The 16,982-nt window shown below is 48.5% G+C and overlaps 1 long non-coding RNA gene across 2 annotated transcripts; it reads left to right on the top strand.

Annotated features, from left to right (window-relative positions):
* Positions 1-7,672: 7,672 nt before the first annotated feature.
* On the top strand, positions 7,673-16,714 carry LOC101706559 (uncharacterized). 2 transcript variants are annotated; one of them, XR_015445430.1, is made up of 5 exons: positions 7,673-8,275; positions 8,370-12,238; positions 14,062-14,207; positions 15,344-15,381; positions 15,980-16,714. It is a non-coding gene; the product is annotated as an uncharacterized LOC101706559 (long non-coding RNA). The 2 variants fall into 2 exon arrangements; XR_001183148.3 differs by lacking the exon at positions 14,062-14,207.
* Positions 16,715-16,982: the final 268 nt, after the last annotated feature.

Here is a 16,982-nt window from a genome sequence, read left to right as displayed (position 1 = left end):
CAGGAAGCAACAAGGAGCCAGCAACATAGGACAACAAGCCACTGGCAAAAGGAGCAACGGCAACTCGCATTTCCCAGGCCAGTCCATCGGAGAGGCTGGGCCTCCGAGCCCCGCCGGATGTGTGGGCTCGGTCACTGTGATGTCCTCAAACCCCACTGCGGGAGACTGCCCCTCCCTGTGCGGTTGTCACTGCTCAGAAGGTTGAACTGATGTTTTACAATATTCCCGTATCTGTATCCAAACGTTATCAGTTAAAAAAGAAGTACAAGCAAGGAGTGTGAGAGGGTGAGGGAAGTGGGTTTTGAGAGAAATCAGCAAAGGCTCTGCCTCCTGAGAAGCAGCAGCTTCAGAAGCTTTCTGTGGCTCGAGGCAGAAAACTTTGAGCTCAAGGAAGGCCAGGTGGGTCGCTGGGCTGGGCAGGGCCAGGAGGCGGCTTCCTGCTGTTCCCCATCTGGAGGCTTGGGTGGCCCTGTGGGCATCTCTACAGCAGGTCGGAGGCCTGGTCTCCTGCCTCGGGGAGCAGCCCACTGGGTCAGAATCAAAGGCTTCTACCATCTTGGGAACACTTTCGCGGGGACCAATCTCATTTATTGTGCTTTTTAAAAAATTTATTTTTCAGTACTGGGGGTTAAACCCAGAGCCTCTGCACTGAGCTGCATCCACAGCCCCCTCTTCTTTGTATTTTTATTCTGAGACAGGCTCTCACTAAGTTGCTAAATTTCCCAGGCTGGGCTCAAAAGTGCGATCCTCCTGCTTCAGCTTCCCAGAGTGCTGGGTTTACAGGCTGAACCAATCTTGCTTTGACCTCTCAAAAACCTCATGGCAAAGGTGGGGCAGAGAGATCTAATGGATCAGAAACTGAGACTCAGAAACACCAGTACATGGTCACATAGCCCCAAGGGGCCAGGCCACAAGACACAACCTGTGGGCCTCTCTCTGTCCCTGGCCTCCTCCCAGGCCCTTAGAACAACCGTGCTACCTTCGCCAGCACCCTAAGATGCCCCTAAGACAGCAGGCTCCAGGACATCACATCTAAACATTCACAACTGTCCTTGGGAGAATTTCAGTTACTGTACAATCGTTTCAACACAAAACCTCAAAATACGCCCAGGAGATCTGTGGCCTAAACACCCCGTTCATGAAAATGTGGGGAAATAAACCATGAGTCATGTCAAGTATTTCATGCCCCTGTGGGGCAGATCTGAACAGGACATCCAGCTCTATTTCCAGAGCCTCGGTGCCCAGGGAGTCTTCAGGGGAAAGTTTGGGATATAAACTTCAAGATGTGGATCAGCCAGGCACAAGGGAGCACACCTGAAATCCTGGTACTCTGGGAGGCTGAGGCAGGAAGATTGAAAGTTTGAGACCAGCCTGGGCAATTTAGCGAGACCCTGTCTCAAAAACTAAATAAATAAAAGAGGTCTGGGGATGCAGCCTCAGCACAAAGGCCCTGCATCCATCCCCAGTACCCCCCAAAAAACAAAAAAGACCCAGCCAAGTGCAGAGCCTAGCCCTGGCAGAGCTCTCGCCTGGCACACACAGTACAGTGTAAATAAGTAAAAGTTAGAGCACACAGGAGGTGAGCCACTCCCAGCCCACAAGAGGAGATTTCCAGGTCACCGTACGACCCCTGCCAACACACAGGAGGTGAGCCGCATGGGCACCAGCAGCACACCCCACCCCCGTGTAAACAAGTCTCAAAACCAGACTTCCAGATCACCTACAGCAACCCCAAAGGGAAGCGAGATGGAACACTGATACTCAACCACCTGGACTCCCTGAACTGGCAACAAAAGAGGATCTGGAAAAAATGAAATCAGAAATAATTTCTCAGATAACAGCAAAGATCGTGCCCATAGTGCAAGACATGATTAATAAATCTAGAGAGGAGCTGAGGAACATGATGGAATCCCAACATAAGGAGACAAATGGAATCTATAAAACAGATGCAAACAGATTTTCAGGAGATTAAAAACTCCACTGAATGTCTGCACAGCAGAATGAACCAATATGAGGACAGAATTTCAGATATAGAAGATAAGATTGCAATTAGTGACCAGGAAAAGAAAAATTGCTTTAAAATTGTAAGTGACCATGAGAAATCAATCCAGCAGCTGCTAGATGATGCAAAGAAGAATAACATAAGACTGATCAGAGTCAATGAAGAAACAAGAGAGAGTGCAGATGACATAAAAAAAAACTGTTCACAGAAGGGATGGCAGAAAACTTCCCAAATAGGGGGAAAGAACTTGACATACAGATAAGTGAGGCATATAGGACTCCAAATAGCCTTGATCCAAAAAAAAAAAATCTACACATAGGCATATAATTGTTAAGATTCCAGAAAGCCAACAGACAGAAGAACAAAGTTCTACAAGCAGTTAGAGAAAAGAAACAAATCACACACAAAGGAAAGCCCATCAGAATCACAGCAGACTTCGCAATGCAACCCCCAAGGCAAGAAGAGCTTGGAGTGATGTATTTCAAGCCCTAACAAAAAACAGCCTCCAACCCAGATTGATGTACCCTGCAAAATTAGCTTTCAAAATTGATGGAGAAATAAGATACTTTCATGACAAAGAGCACCTTAAGAACTTCATGAATACCAAGCCAGCACTCCAAAAAATTTTAGACAATATCCTAGGAACAGACAATGAGGATCACAACCCCAGGAAGCCCAGCAGAATGAATCCACTGGGTGCAACAAGAAATTAAATGCAAAGGGGGAGAACCCAACAAAAAGAAAAAATCATGACAATAAGTCAGTATGTGTGAGTTATAACCATCAATGTTAATGGTCTCAATTCACCAAAAGAAATAGACTGGCAGAATGGGTCAAGAAGCAAGATCCAACAATAAGCTGCATACAATGCTGAAACACATTTAATTCAAAAAGAAACTCATAGTCTGAAAGTTAAAGGGTGGAAAACAATACTCCATGTGAAGGACACCCCACTGCCCCAAAAAATCAGGAGTAGCTATCCTCTTTGCAGATCAAGTGGATTTCAAATGAAAATCTAAAACACTCTGGTCCCAAGAATTTCAGATAAGGGACAGTCAACTTGTATGTACAAATCTATTGTGAACATGTGTTTTCATTCTTCTCAAGTAAAAACTTGAGAACAGGACTGTTGGTTCTTAACAGTAATACAAGAAATTTCTATATTGTTTTCTAAATGGTTTTATCATTTTACATTCACATTAGCAGTATTAGAACGTTCTAACCGGTTCACACCTAAGCTGACATTTGTTCTTTTAAAACTTTTAACTTCATTGCCGGGGATTTAGCTCAGTGGTTCCTCTGCCTGCCTTGCAAGCACAAGGTCCCGAGTTCAATCCCAGGTACCAAAATAAATAAATAAATAAATAAGGAGAAAACTTTTAACTTCATTTCCCTAATGAGTGTATAATTCGATCTTGTTATTGTACTGATTAGTATTTTTCTGATTCTAGAGTTGCACACCATTCCTTGTGCTGTACTGGCTATTTATCATCTTCTTGTGTCTACTTTTTATTTGGGTTGTCTATTAATGAGCTGTAAGAGTTCTTTATATATTCTGGTCATAGGTTATATGCGTTGTAAATATAGGCTGTTTAAGGACTACTTTTCATTTTCTTAACGACGTCATTTAAAGTCTAAATTTTGATGGAATCTCATTTATCAATTTTTATCTTTTAATTTTATTTTTATTTATTTATATTTTTGAGTACCGGGGATCGAACTCAGGTCCTTGTGCTTGCAAGGCAGGCAGTGGAACCACTGAGCTAAACCTCCAGCCCCAATTTTTATCTTTTATACATCATGTTTTTTATATCCTAGGAAATTCTTGCCTACCCTAAATTCATAAACTTTTTCACTTATAATTTCTTCTTAAAGTTTTATAGTTTTGGTCTTTCATATTTAGGTTCATAGATCCTTTCAAGTTATTTTTATGTATGGAAATAAAGGGTTGAGGTTTATTTTTTATATAAGGATACCAGGTGTTCTAGTGCCATTTGCTGAAAACACTACCTTTTCCTCTGCTCTGGAATTGAGTTTATGTTCTATAAAATATTAATGTTAAATAATCTTTCAAAACTCAGTGGACCATATACATGTGGTACTATTTCTAGATTCTCTGTTTCATTCCAATGATCTATATGTCTTTCCTTACAACAACACTGCTTTGATTACTGTAGCTTTAGAGGAAGTCTTAAAAATTAGGTACTAAATGTCTTCCAACACTTTTTCTTCTTTTTACTTTTCTTTTTTTTTTTTTGGTACCGGAGATCGAACTCGGGTCCTTGCGCTTGCACAGCAGGTGGCTAAACCATCTTTTTACTTTTCTAGGTAGGTCCTTTCTACTCCTACATAAATTTTAAATTTCAATATCCAATTCTTCATTTATAGCAAGTGTACATAGACCTGAATTTTTATATATACCTTGCTTTTTCTAATCCTGATAAATTCAAATACAAGTTCTAGGGGCTTCTAGAGATTTCTTAGTATTTTCTCTATAGATGATCATTTCATCTACATATAAAGATTTTGCTTCTACCTTGCCAATCCTATGCTATTTGTTTCTTTTTATTGCCAGACTATTTTGGTTTGGGCCTATGTTTCAAAGTTTAATGGACAGATGAAGAGTAGGCATATCTGCCCTCGTTCCCCACCTTAGGGAGAAAGCATTTATCTCCTCCATTCATATCAGGCATTTTTGCTGGAAGTATGGAGTACATGTCTTTAATCTGTTGAGAAGGTTCTGTTCTACTTCTAGTCTCCTGATAGCTTTTACCATGAACAGTTGTAGAAATTAGTCCAATACTTTTTCTGCAACTACTGACAGGATCATATGGCTTTTTCCTTTCCTCTGTTAAAATGATGACTTTTGGGGATGGATCTTCCAATGTTGAACCAACACTGCCATCCCTATAACAAAACCACTTTCTACATCCTGCCAGATCTAATAGTTTATTTTGTTAAACAAATTTCTATCTATGCTCACACTTCTTTTCTTCTATTATCTTTATCCAGTTTTAGTATTAGCACAATGTTGATTTCCTAAAATGAAGGGAGAAGTGTTCCTTCTTTTTTCTGCTTTAAATATTTTTATGTTTGTTTGTTTGTTTTTGGTACTGGGGATTGAACTCAGGTCCTTGCACTTGGGAGACAAGCAGCATAACCACAGAGCTAAATCCCTGGCCCTTTTAAATGTTTGATATAATTTATTAGTTAAAATGTATATGAGCCTGAAAAAAAAAATGTGTACAAGCCTGCTATTGTCATATAGGTAGGTTTTCAAGCTAGGAATATACTTTCTTTAATAGGTGGTATTCAAATTTTATATTTCCTCCAGAGTTAGTTTCATTAATTTGTCTTCCAAGGTACTTCTTAGAAGTTGTGAATTTTATTTCAAAACAGATTTTTGTAATATGCTTTCTATATCCTTTTAAATTCTGTAAAATCTGTGGTAATATCTCCTAGATCTTGATATTGTAATTTTAAAAATGTATAATTGATATTGTGTAATAGGAAGAAAAGGTCTCAGGGGAAGTGGGAGGGGTAGGAGAAAGGAAAGAAGGGGAAAGGAAAAACATGAGAAAAGGAAAAAAATGGAAACAAAGTCTTTGCAAATGGGGAAGGGTGTAGGGGGTGAAGGGAAGGCAGGGGAAGGGGAAAAAATAAGAACCAAGATACATCATATAAAGGTATAAGATCCCAATGATGAATGTAACTGTATTTTATACCTAAAATGTACCAATAAACTTAATGGGGAAAAAAAAAAAAGAAAAATAAATAAATAAATAAATAAATAAATAAAAGTTAGAATAAGCCATGGCCCAGAGGTCCCATGAGCCGCCCGGCCTGAGGCCTGGAGCTCTCGAGGCAGGTGGAACCTTGGGTCCCTAAAATACACTGGGCCACCAATGATGGGGCTGTGGGAGCCCCGGGCCCCACCACCCCGCCTTGCTCCCTGCCTCAGGGGCTCCGGCTCCCTCCATCCTGCCCTTGGCCCAGACTCTGGCAGTGCTGGAAGCAGGACCAAGCCCACTGGGCCCTGGGGACAGTGGCCTGAGCCCACGAAGGGCATCTAGGGGTCTGGGCAGCCAGGAGGAGGAGCTGGGGTCAGGACTGGCCCGGGACCCAGCTCCGCCTGGTGTGGGCTGGGCAGGGTGGGCTGGCTGTCCGATGTGGATGCACCCACTAAGCAGCACCATGGCCCAGCGTGAGGACAGAGGTGGCTTGGGCGGCCCTGGCCGGAGGACGCAGGTGTGTTCCCTCCTGCACAACTGGTGACTTGTCAGGTTTAGACCCTCTCCCAGGCCTCGGCCAGGCTGAATTTCCTGCCAGCCTCCAGGGAGGGGTTGGAGCTGTGTCGTGGGGTGTGGGCAAAAACATGGTGAATGTTTACAATTTAAAATTTTATCACAGTAAAAAACACGCTGGCATTAACGCCCTTCAACATCCTCCTCCGACTTCTAACCACTTCTCATTCTTCTCGCTTTTTGAAGGAGGTCTGGAGCTCTCTCCAGAGAGTCTCTCAGATGTTACTAAAGATACAGTGACTGGCGCGGTGGTGCACGCCTGTCATCCCAGCACCTGAAAGGCTGAGACAGGAGGATCACTGCAAGGTCGAGCCGAGTCTGGGCTACATAGTGAGTTCTGGTGTCTTCACCTTCGCACTCTACTGCCCAGAGCCCAAGCCCCGGGGGAGCTGACCCTGGAGTCCCCAGGGCGGAGGGGTCCCCTGCCCCCTTTCGGCTAGAGGGTGACCAGTGGGCTGCTCCCTCCTGCAGTCACTGAGGGTCGCAAGGGCAGAGCACCTGGGACTGCAGGCCATGACCCAGGGCCGTGGTGCCCAAGCAGAGCCCCCAGGGCAGGACTGGAGCACGGACATAGCCCCTTGGCTCTGCCCCTGGGGCCGGCGCGGGTGACCCTACGCACGATGGCCTTCCAGGGCCGAGCGGTGGCAGGTGCAAGTCTGAGGTCCAGGGTGGGGAAGCTCTGACGGAAGAAGCGCTCAGAAGCAGCTGACTGTGGTGAGGCTTAAGGAAAATCCCCACCTGCCTACCCAGCCGTTCTGTGGCACACGGGGCAGGAGGCCACGCTGCTTTCCTGCCACGGCAGGGCAGGCAGTTCAGCTGACCCCTGCCTGGAAGCACCGGACAGCTCAAAAGGCTGGGGGTCTGCAGGAGACACTCCACCTCGCTGCCACTGGAAGGGGACTTGGCTCTGTCTGCCCAGCGGCTCTGGGCAGGCGCACTACACGTCCACCTGTCACAGTTTCATTAAGGCTAGAACTTCTCCTTAGGTGGAATTCACAGTCACTTCCTTTTCCCATTGTGTGCACCCTTTTGTTTTTTGTCCTGTACCAAGGATTGAACCCAGAGCCTTTGCACTGACCTATATCCTCAGCTCTATTTTTATTTTTTTCTTTTGAGACAGAGGCTCACTAAATTACTAAGTTGCCCAGGCTGGGCTGGAACTTGTGATCCTCCTGCCTCAGCCTCTAGAGTGCTGGGCTGACAGGCCTGCACCAGCACACCTATTTTAACCATTTTCTTTGTCCCAGAGTTTGGGGGCACAGGAACCATCAGATGGGTGCCCGGAACTTGTGAAGTGAGTGGGGAAGAAAGCTTTTCCTTTCTGCCAGGGCGCCAGGCCAGGGAGGAGAGGTGGCAGGGCCCTGGGGACAGAGACAGAGGACCGGAGTCCGCCAGAGTGAGGCTGGGAGTGTGGCAATGGCAAGGGTGAGTAGCTTAGCGCTGGCGCTGGTGAGCAGTAGGGACCCCGGGTGGGCGCAGAGCCCAGGGCACTGGTGAGCAGTAGGGACCCTGGGTGGGTGCAGAGCCCGGGACGCTGGTGAGCAATGTGGACCCCGGGTGGGTGCAGAGCCTAGGGCGCCGCCTGGCTTAGAGGGGCCTGGGGTCCCGAGAGGTGGCTGGGAGCCCTGGGCTGTGCCGATCCCGGTCTCACTGAGTGACGGTGCCCCAGGACCCTGGCCAGGGCGGAGAGGGTCAGAGCCTGATCCAGGGTTTGGGGAGAGGGGTCTGAGAAGAGCAGGCAGTGGCAGCAGGGAGGGCGCCCTCCTCAGTGCGGGACCTGTCCTGTCCCAACCGCACGCCCACAATGGCCGGGGCCAGAGCCGGGGACAGCGACCACTGTGCAGACGGACCACACGTGCTTGGGACCTTGCCGCTCTCAGTGCATCGATTCCCGTGGGTCCCTAGTGATCTCCAAATAAAAGCTAAGAAGAAAACTCAGCCTGGCTGTGGAAGGACCGTAAAACTCTCGGTACTTTTCCCCCAGCCCTGGGATTGATTATTTGCCGGTCTTCCTGTAGCCAAACCGTACCCTCTGACATTCGGGTTCTAATTGTTTCTCCAAGAAAATACTCAGCTCATCCCGTGCAAGACAAAGGTCCCATTGGCCCAGGATCTCACGGAGGGAAACTGGATACCAATCCCACCTGGGGACAGAAACGCAGGCGGCAGCGGACGCCCCACTGGTGCTGAGTGACATGTGACAGCTCTCTTCAGGAGCAGCAATACCCGCTGATTATCAGGGTCTGACAGGTCCGCTCAGCATTTGGCTTGAAAGACCTGGGCCACCCGGCTGGTCCTATGGGCCTCTGGGGGCGGTGTTCAAACAAACAAGGCAGCATGCATCAAAAGAGCGCCCGCCCTCGGAGGCCCAGGACCCCAGAGAGACCTGGCGGTGGCCGCCTCTCACCGGAAAAGCAGAGTGAAGGGGGGCGAGAGGGTGAAGGAGACCTCACCGCCCGTCTGTCACTCCCAGCAGGAGTAGGGGGTGGGCGTGGACCGGGACTGCGCTGAGGGACAGCAAGGTGTGGAGGCCGTGCCCGTTCCTCCCTCCCCCAGCACCTCCACGCTTCCTCTTAGCACTTCGGTGGTGGAGTCCGTCCGTGCAGTCTCTTCGCTCCCGGCACTTCCTGAGGGCCCAGAGTTCCACCCTGTTACAGTGCGACTCCTTCCTGCAGTTCTAGGGCCTGGGGTCCAAGGGGAGGCCTGGAGGTTGCAGGAGGACGAGAAAGGAGGCCCCAGTGGCCCAGAGGCTGCTCCCCAGGCCGACCCGGGGGACAGGCAGATACCCGAGGGGTCCGCAGCTGGCCCAGAAGCTTGTACTCCAGATGTGGGGGAGGGAGGCCGGCTGTCCACTCCGAGAGAGACACCACACAACTGCAGGGAGTGCAGAGCTGAAAGCAGGGCATGATGGGTGGCACACCTCTGTAAACCTAGCCCTGTGGGAGGCTGAGGCAGGGGGATCGTAAGCTCAGGCCCAGCCGACACTACTTAGCAACTTAGGGGGAGGAAGAGTCCTTTCTCTGGACTGGCATCGCCTTCTCCTGCCCTGAGGTATCCGTGCCCAGTCTCAGGGCCTTTGGACTGGGACGGAACCATGCAGCCACTTTCCGGCACACAGTCTCAGGTCCTGGGACTTTGGCCCCTGATCTCATACACCAGACCTGTGTGTCTCTCCCTCCTGTCAGTCCACATCTGCAGAGCTGGGGCCGTTGCGCTTGTCCTTGTAGAATTAATAATTAAACAGCAGTTTAAAACTCTAATATGCTCCAACCTCTGTGTTTGTTGTGATACAGGGTCTCACATGTAGCCCAGGCTGGCCTCAAACTCGCAGCGACCCTCCTGCCTCAGCCTCCTGAGTGCTGGGATGACAGGCAGGGGCCACCACACCTGGCTGCTTCCACCTCTTTGGAGCTCCACATTACTCTCATTCCCCTGTTGGCGTCAGGCCCAGGGCTGCATGCTCATTACCCTAGAAACCATGGTCCATTTACTGACTCCGTGGTTCTGCCTTTCTCAGAAGGGCCTGTAGTCAGGACCACACATAGCAGCTTTGGGATCGGCGTCCCTCGTTCAGCGATGAGAACTGACTCCTGCCTCCTCTCACCCCAGCACTGTGAGCACCAGTGACTGCTTTTCGCTGTCCTAGCAGGAGTGCAGGAGTCACATTGCTGTTTTAACTTACCAGCCCCTGATGACTTAGGGTGGTCAGCTTTTTTTCTCTACTTACCGAGATTGCATCTCTTCCCGGGGAGGTGCCTGCCTGTGCAGAGCTTTGGCCTGACCACCGTTTGTTTTCTTTTCCTTCTTTTCTTTTGTTTTTCTGAGGATTTTTTTTTTTTTTTCTATTCTGGGGATAAAACCCAGGGCCTTGTACATGTTTGGCAAACTCAACTGCTGAGCTACCTCCTAACTCTTCTTATTTTCTGTTTTGAGACAGAATCATGCTAAGCTGACCAGACTGGCCTTGAACTTGCAATCCTGCCTCAGCCTCCTGTGGAGCTGAGATTATAAGCATTTACCACTCTACTGGGCATTTTTTCCCCTGGTACTGGGGATCAAACTCAGGACCTTACGCTTGCCAGGCAGGTGTGGCACCACTGAGCTACAAACCCTGCAACTGGGCGTTTTTTTGCTCATTTTAATTGGGTTATTGTTTTCTTATTGTTGAATTTTAAGAATTCTCTGTCTATTATGCCTATCAGTCCTTTGTCAGATATGTGTTTTTACAAATATTTTCTTCCAGCAGGGTATGATGGTGCACTCCTGTAATCCCAGCACCTGGGAGGCCAAGGCAGGAGGATCACCAAGAGTTTGAGGCCAGTCTGGACTACACAGTAAGTTCAAGGCCAGCTGGAACTACAAAGCAAGACTCTGTCTCAAAAAAACAGAAAACAAAACAAAACGCCAAATATTTCCTTCCAGTCTGTCTTTTCATTCACTTTGCTGTGTCTTTTACAGAGCAGAACTTTTAATAATTATATTGTATTTTAATAATTAATGTCTAAATTATCATTTCTTTCTTCTCATGGATCATGGATGGTTTTGCATCTAAAAAGTCATCCTAATAACAAGGGTCATCTAATTTCCCCCTGTCACTTTCCAAGAGGTTATTTTGTTTTTGCTTTTGCTTCTTGAGACAGGGTCTCACTATGTAGATCAGGCTGGCCTCAAACTCTTGATAATCCTCCTGCCTCAGCCTCCCCAGTGCTGGGAGGACAGGCGTGCACCACCATGCCCACTCCACTCTGAGCTCTTAATGGTCTTCGACTCAGAACGCATTTCCTTTTTGATTTCTTCTTGACCCTACGGGTCATTGGAAAATATTTAGGACGTGTTGCACGTCCGCAGACTCCAGCCAAAGCACACAGTGCCCCAGAATTTTATGATTCCGTGTGGAAATCAGTGCCATCCTCTGGCTGTCGGTGTGTGACTCAGAGCGCTTAGCAGAGGCTGCTACTCAGCAGGTCTTAACCCATGGCTTCCATTGCGAAACGTGTGGTTCGTTGCTCCCCAGTCTATGAGACTTATTACCAGGATGATTAAATCACAATTTTAAGAATCTAGTGTCAGAGGCTTAGTTTTTGATGTTACTGTTTTAAAAAATTTTTTTTCTTTTCTTTTTTGGCTCTGGGAATCAAACCTAGAGCCTTTGCACATCCTCAAACCTTTTATTATTATTCTTTTATTAAATCCAAGACAGGGTCTTGCTAAATTGCTAAGTTGCCCAAGCTGGGCTCCAAATTGCAATCCTCCTGCCTCAGCTTCCCAAGTGCTGGGATTCCGTGCGTGCATACACCACTCTGCCCCACTAATGCTGCTCTTAGAAGCTTCCGTTTGCTGTGGAGAAAAGCTGGGCCTCAGTGTCTCATCTTCCATCCTCCTTGCCTGGGACCTAAGCCTGGTGGTGGCCCTCGGCGTGGCCCAGGCATCCCCGGATGTCACAGCAGGCGGAAGCTTCTACTCACACCATGTCCACGTTTGTGAGCTGGGAGAAGGAAGGGACGCGTCTCAGGGACCCCTGGAAGCTGGGGCTGGGTCAGGCGCCATCCTGCAAGGATTCCACACAACCAGAAAGGGGGCTCGAGGAGAAGCAGAGGGGGCTGCATTCTGCAGCCCCAGGACGTCCAGGGCAGTGCCTGGCTGGGCTGTGAAAACCCGGAGGACATTCCCAAGCCGCCCCACATGGAGGCCTCCAGGAGAAGACGCTAGGTGGTTGCAGGCTGTTAGTCTGGCCCAAGTGATAAATCCTGGCCTGGAATGCTGGCTCCCCTCCCAGCCTCCTCCGAGACAACCCAGCCCGGGACTCACACTGCGGCGACTCTTCAGTTCACTGCGTATAAAGTGTTTACTGTGGAAGCTCAGAAACTCCAAAATCAGGAAGGGAAAGTGGAAATCCCACATAAGAGCTCCGTCCACAGACAACCACAGGACGGTAGGTGCATGTGTGTGTGTACGTGTGTGTACGTGTGGGGGTGACTGCTTTGTCAGGCGTTTATTGTGAAACAACGCCCCACAGTGCAGACACACAAGACCTGCAGTTCATCCAGGAAGCCCTCAAAACATTTCTTCTCAGCATCGCCCCCCAACTCTGCCCAGCAGCAACCTCTGCTCGGATTTGGGGGATACACTCTTGTGTGTGCGTGTTTTGTGGTTTGCTGTCTTCTCATGTGTCCTTGCATAGTTAAGCTTTAGCTTATTGGGGAATTGTGTGTGACAAGCACATTCTTAGTTATGAGGTGTGATCAAAATACACAGTGAATGTTTAAATGAAAAAGAACTTATTACAGTAAAAGACAAATCCTCCCCCATTACTCTTGCCACTTTCTGAAGCAGCTGTGGAGTCCTCTTTCCTGAGTGTCTTTACGATGTGTGATCATAAATACGGCAAATGGTGCTGTCCAGCGCCATCCAATGGAAAGGCAGCTCATAAAAACACGCCACTGAGTCCTCATCCACCTAATTCACCGGAGCTGGCACCATTCGACTCCTGGCTCCTCCCCACAGTCAACATGACCCTAAAGAAGAGACATTTTGGATCAACTCAGGACATCCAGGCAGCCACAACAGTGCAACTAAAGACCCTCAGGAAAGGGCACTCCAGAGCTGCTGCAGAGAGTGGTGAGGATGAGGGGATGAGTGTGCTCAAAGTGAGGCAGGGGATTTTGAGGGGGATTCACGGCAATGTGTCTTTTACTGTAATAAGTGTTTAAAAACTTTTAAACACTGGCCACAGCTTTTGATCACACCTTGTACACACTGTCGTTTCTGGTGTCTTTTGCACACTGCTCTTTGGAGGCCGAATGCCCCCGCCTCTTTGTACATGGTTCATCCCTGCTCCTGGCTGGACACTATACCTTTCACGCCTCTGTGCTCTCAGTTTACCCATTTGCTGCTGATGGACAGTTGTATCTTTCCCACGCTGCACTTGGGAGGCGATGCAGATCTGGCTCCAAGGACCAGTTGTCCAGCCTTGGACAGGATGGGCCGTAGCCTGGGGTTTTGTCTCAGTCATTTTCCTTGTTGCTGGTACATCATACCCGACACCCACAACTTAGAGGAGGTTCACAGTTGCAGAAGTTTCAGCGAGTGATTGGGGCTCACACACAGAAATGGCACAATGGAAGGGCCTGCCATGGGGAGGGCTGCCCAGGCCATGGGGTCAGCAAGCAGAGAGAGGAGGGAGAAGCAGACAGAGACACATGTCCAGGCCACACCCCTGGGTTCCCAAGGAGGCCCCACTTCCAACAGCGGGTCAGCTGCGTCATCCAGTCACCTTCCAAAGCCCCGCCGTTGACACAGGCCCATGGAGGACGTCTAGATCCAAGCTACACCAGGTCCCCAAAGAGGACAATGCTGTTTGTCCACTGGTTGCACCAAGTTATCTTCCAACTGCTGCCCCTCCCAAGACTTGTGCTGCCGATATCCAGTAATCTTCCAACTCATCCATCCTTCTCAGAGCTGAGGAGTGGTGCTGTATGTGGTGTGTCGTACTGTTTGTCAAGTAAGTGTTCACATAAAAGCAGTTAGACCAGGTGATTGCTAAGGTGTGTTGTAGCTCTATTGTGAATATAATTAGCTTTATAATTGCTGATACCATATGTAAATATTTATATCATTATAGTACAGCTATGTATTGGCAACTCTGTACTATTACTAATACAGTCCTATTTGTTATTAGTTACATATTAGTTCATCGTCATATATGCCTATTAGCTATACATTTAATTTGTTTGTTTTTTGGTTTTTTTGAGACAGTCTGGCTTTATAGTTCAGGCTGGCCCTGAACTCACTACTAGCCCAGGCTGGCCTTGAACTTGCAGTGATTCTCCTGCCTCTGCCTCCTGAGTGCTGGGATTACAGGCGCGTGACACCACACCTGGCTTTACATTTAATTATTTTAGGTAAATAAAGTATTTTAGTTAATGTAAACAGCCTACTTTGACTCTCTATCCATTGTTTTTCATTTGTAATATGAGGATAAAAATCCCTGCTTTATAAAAGTATTGTAAGAGTTACATGAGCAAGCAGACAGGTTTCTGGTTCATAGAGAGAATTTTAATGAATGTTCATGTCTTTCCCACAGGTTGTCCTTGTACTGCACTACTGAAAAGTCCCTTTATCTGTGTTTTCTGATTATTTAAATTTGAGATAAGGACATTCCTTGTTTCACGCATCTGCTTCCAATCGCTGTAATGGAGGGGGACTGTATAACCTAATTGAAATCCTATTTGCATTTAGGAAAACATCAGCTTCTCTTTGTGTTCCTCTATCTTCAAAACCGCTTATTCTTTTGATGTGCTACCAAAAATCTCATAAATCACTCACTATTCCTTGCGTGGGACATTTTCAGGGACACCCAGAAGGGCTGGTGGCCAGGCTGGGCCCAGTGTGGCTGCGGCAGGCCAGGCCTGCAGGCCAGATGCAAAGAGCTGCTGTGTGCTATTTACACATTCCCCGAAAATGCCTGAAGATGAACTGGGTTTTCCTTGAATCTAATTTAGTTTACACAGAGCTACTCAATGTGAAATATTTTTAAGACAAATGATAGGCTAATTTACTTACATCTCTGCTGTGCAGCTTTGGGTCGTTAAATATGACCTTGGATCTTACAGTAGAAAGTACACTGGTTTATTATATTAGAGGCAAGTCGAAAACTCATCTTTTTCCAAGAGCAACGCATGATTTTTAGTCATATTTTATTCATATTAAACATGTGGTTATTGCATTATGAAAATATAGCAAAGCAAATTGTGACTGCTGGAGAATCCACAATTCTGGTCCTTATTTAAAAAACAAACTAGGGAGAGGATTGGAATCTCTTTCCTAGAGAATTTTCTCTGGATATTTTTAGTGTGTCCCTTTACAGAAAGCTCATAAATAGAAAAACAAAATTTTATCATCTGAGTTTGAGGACATGATTTCCCCCTTCATTTCAAATTTCAAAGATTTTAACACCCTATTATTTCTTTTTAAGTGAAATCATAAAAAAATGTAGCCATTAGAATATTTTTATTTTCTTTTGTTTTGTTTTCTGCAGCGCTGGGATGGAACTCAGGCTGTCGGTGTGCTAGGCAAGTAAGTGCTCTACCCCAGCTCTACCCCAGCCCGAGAATGTTTTTCATGAGCCATTTCAAAGAACGAATGAATTAGTATCACTTCCTGCTTTTCAAAATATTTGGTGCAGTGAGTCCTTGGAGGATGGAAAGGCTGCATGGGCAGGCTGGGAGAGGGGAGGTGTGGGGTTCTGGACGATGTGGCGGGGATCCCCTGTTTCCAGAAGGCCCAGAGGCCCAGTCAGCTGCCATGCAATGCCACAAGCCTTGCTCCATCTAGATCTGGTAACAGGTCTGTCTGTCTCGCCTTGGGGGATGTGTTTTCGTCACCTTCCTTGTCGCTGAGACACAGTACCCGACACCCAGAACTCAAAGGAGGAGAGGTTTATTCAGCTCACAGTGTGTGGAGGGTTGAGTCCATGGTCGGTGGCTCCAAGGCAGGGTGGGGGGCAGAGGGACTGGCGGAAGAGAGGAGCTCACCACATGGTGGACAGGAAGCAGAGAAGGGAGGAGCTGGACGGGGGTGACCCATCCAGGCCACACCCCAGTGGCCCCCTCCTCCCACCAGGCTGTGCTTCCTCACAGCAGCCAGCTGACAGCCCCGTCCACTCTCCCCGCAGAGCCCCGCCTATGAGCACGTGAGACTTCGAGGGACCTGGCATATAAACCCTAAGAGGACACCCCCACTTTCCGGTCCTGGCCTGAGCCGCCTGGAGCTTGCTCCCTGCTCCCGACTCAGGTCTTCCTTGACCTGGGGACCCCAGCCTTGGCAGGGCTCCCCAGTTGGCTCTTACTTCCCCAGGGCTGGGCCCAGGGTGCCCACTCACCTCACTCTTCAGGGGTGTCTGGGGAGGCTCAGTCTAGCACAGCAGCTGTCACCCCGCAGCCATCAGCCAGCCCCAGGCCGAGTCCGGGCCTCGGGCGGGTGCACCTGCTCCCCACCCCTCCCGATGAACAGCCTTCAACTCGCTCCTCTGCATGGACCGCACCCCGACCCTTCCCTAGCCGCCCCTCCCTGCCCTGGGACCTGACTTCCCATCCTGCTCCAGCCTCCGTACCTCTCCGCCCTCCCCAGGCCCTGGCCATGCTGTCCTCTTGGTGGCTTGCCTCTTCTCTAATGAACGTGGTTCCGTGGCTTCCACTGCCTTAGAAAAAGCTCAGCTTCTCCACGCAGTGAACGAGGCACGCCTTGGAGCAGACGTGGGCTGTCCCACCTGGGTAGGAGTGGGGTGCACGGGGACCGTCCTTCCTGGCCCTCGAGACATCACGGAGCCGAGACGCCCACCCAGGACCCCATGGAGCAGAGCTCCTGGCGGATCCCCTGCACATACGGGGCTCTGTGCTCAGAACTTCAATAATATTTCATGTAAAACTGGAGTGGAATTTATTGTCTACTACAAGGAGCCGCGCTATAAATTCCTCTGTGAGTTCCGTTTCAGGAAATATGTGGTCTCTGCACTTGGAGGCATCTGTTCTCTGTTGTCAAAAATCTAAATCTCCATAACCCGGGGTCTCCTCTGGCTTTACGAGCCAGAAAACTTGGAGCCAGATCCCTCAGCTGAGAACTGTAAAGAGCTTCTCCCGGCCGCCTGAGACCAGGGGCCCAGCCTCCCTCACGGTCCT

Source organism: Heterocephalus glaber, unplaced genomic scaffold (genome assembly GCF_053883595.1).
Source record: "Heterocephalus glaber isolate CG9 unplaced genomic scaffold, H.glaber_assembly_v1.0 deba00001610, whole genome shotgun sequence".
In the NCBI taxonomy this organism is placed as follows: domain Eukaryota; kingdom Metazoa; phylum Chordata; class Mammalia; order Rodentia; family Bathyergidae; genus Heterocephalus; species Heterocephalus glaber.
The sequence above is the reverse complement of the archived record's forward strand: the minus strand, read 5'-3'. Positions and strand labels throughout refer to the sequence as shown.